Source organism: Carlito syrichta, unplaced genomic scaffold (genome assembly GCF_000164805.1).
Source record: "Carlito syrichta isolate Samal-C Ts95f unplaced genomic scaffold, Tarsius_syrichta-2.0.1 Scaffold316279, whole genome shotgun sequence".
In the NCBI taxonomy this organism is placed as follows: domain Eukaryota; kingdom Metazoa; phylum Chordata; class Mammalia; order Primates; family Tarsiidae; genus Carlito; species Carlito syrichta.
The window spans coordinates 14819-17387 of NW_007260375.1; positions in this window are offsets into that span (position 1 = coordinate 14819).

A 2569-nucleotide genomic window follows, 5' to 3' on the forward strand; every position below is an offset into this window, starting at 1 on the left:
GACCTCATCTCTACAATAAATCAAAAAATTATTAGCTGGGCGTGGTAGCGCGCGCCTGTAATTCCGGCTACTCGGAAGGTTGAGGTGGAAGGATTGCCTGAGCCCAGCAGGTCGAGGCAGCGGTGGCTGGGAGCGGCCGCTGCGCTCCAGTCTGGGCGACAGAGTGAGACTCCAACTCAAAAAAACAACAACAAGCCGGGCTCAGTGGCTCAGCCTGTAATCCCACGCCTTTGGGAGGCTGAGGTGAGTGGATTGCCTGAGCCCGAGGGTTCGAGACCCGCCTGGGCAGTGAGACCTCATCTCTACAATAAATCAAAAAAATTAGCCGGGCGTGGTAGCTCACACCTGTAGTTCCATCTACTTGGAAGGTTGAGGCGGAAGGATCGCCGGAGCCTAGCAGGTCGAGGCAGCGGTGGCCGGGAGCGGCCACTGCACTCCAGTCTGGGCGATGGAGTGAGACTCCAACTCAAAAAACAACAACAACAACAAAAAAAAATGATTATGATTCAGAATGATTTTAAAACCTAAAGACACAAGAAGAGAATATCCAATAAGACTCCTTAATTCAGGATACCTAGTGAAAGATTTTTTTTAATTATATTGATTTTTTTAAATTATATTGATTTTTTTAAACTTACAAATATATAGTAAAGGAATTTCTCAGAAGCATTCAAACACTCCAGGCACATGTTTTTAAAAAAATACATATGTAATTTCCTGAGTAAGAAATGACATAGTTAATTAAGCATGACATAACTAGGAACCTCTTTAGAGCAACAATATGTATCTCATTACAGCCTATAGAGAGGGATTGGGAACTTTGGGGTGTGAAGGATGTGTTTGCTCCCTTCCTTGCACTGATCCTTTCACAGGTGTCACATCTGGAACTGTTTATCAATAGCAAGTGATAAAGGCAGATTATTTATCATCTGTCAACTATACCTTTATTACTATAGCTTAAAAAGAAAGAAAACCTGTGTGGTTATGGTGAAGCAATTAAGGAGGAAAACAGTAAGTGAAGACAGCAGAGTGGCCTGATCTTGTTGACCACTGACCCTGGCTGGTTTTTACTGTAATTCTAATTTAAAGGGAAAACATTGGAGAGCTTTAGGCAGGGGCTTGAGAGAGTTTGAATGACAAAAGAAACCCGAATCAAAGATGCGCAAAATTGGAAGAGATAATGAACTTTTTAAGTCCAGGTGCTTTTTAGAGACAGCTCCATAGGTTTCCTGGAAGTGCCTGAATTTATTGTTTATATGCATTTGTCCTTTGTAAAAATAAATTTCCACAACATTCACCACGTTCTCAAAAAAGTCCTTTACAGATTTTAAGAATCATTCATCTATTTGACACTCACTTTAGTTGAGAAAATGAAAACCTAAAGAAGTAAAATGGTTCAAAATCAGGTTAACAAATTGATGAGGTCACAGCGGGTTTCTGATGCTGACTACCCTGTCTCATCTGGTTCCCTTATCTCTCCCTGACCCAATGCTTTTGATTAACAGAACGTAATTATAAGGATCTGGCACACAGCACAAGAACCCAGTGTCTGAACCCTGAACCAGCTAGCCAAGTCACCAGGAAAGAGTGTGAGCTGATTGTGTGATCCATAAGAAATTGAAAGTCAATACAAAGACTTGAAAGCAGTCCTTCATGATTCCCTCATCAAATTCGTATACCTTTGTAAATTGCTTATAGTAAATGTGTATTATTCAGAAACAAAGAACAGAGTACCATATATTCTCACTTATAAGCAGAACTTGAGCAATTATAATACTATCAGAAAGGGATTGTCAGTGGTGGGAAACTCTCAGGGGAGTTAGGGTGGGATTGGCAGTTGAGAGAAACTGCTAGGGGAGGGAGGGGCATACCTCATCAACAAGAGTACCTGCATAATCAATGTTTGTATACCAAACCCTGAATTGTACCCCACATCTTTATAATAAAAAATAAGTGTGTATTATTAAAATTACAAAAGAATATTATAAATAATAAGCTATTCGTTTTGAAATAAGCCAGCCATCCTGTGCTATAGAGAAACTAATAATGTACAATTGGCATGCAACTGCTGTAGTTTCCTTCCTTTGGAGACATCACAATGAGTTCATGCTAGATCTTTCCCAGTAGAGATTTCAGTTAGGTGTAAATAAAGCTGTTTAATTAGAAGGCCACATATCAAAGTGCGTGTCACAAAGAATGGCTCATGTCAGCCTTCAGAGATTCCAGTGTACAAGGTTCTTTCTTCACCAATCTGGGGGGAAAAATTGGATCACCCCAAATTCTTTCCCAGTTCTATGGTTTATAGAAATATCAGGGTACGCTGATGGTCTTGGAAGGTCCCAGGTTACTGAAATAACCCTAACATTCTTTGCTTTATGTTGAGTACTGAGAACATAGCTATGATACTGATTGGAGCCTAATTAATGAACTCAAGGTTTCTATCAAACCTCCCTGGTACAAACTGTGTAAGTACATGCCAGAAAGTTATGTTTTTATTTTTTATTTTTTATTTTTTGAGTTGGAGTCTCACTCTGTCACCCAGACTGGAGTGCAGTGGCCGCTCCCGGCA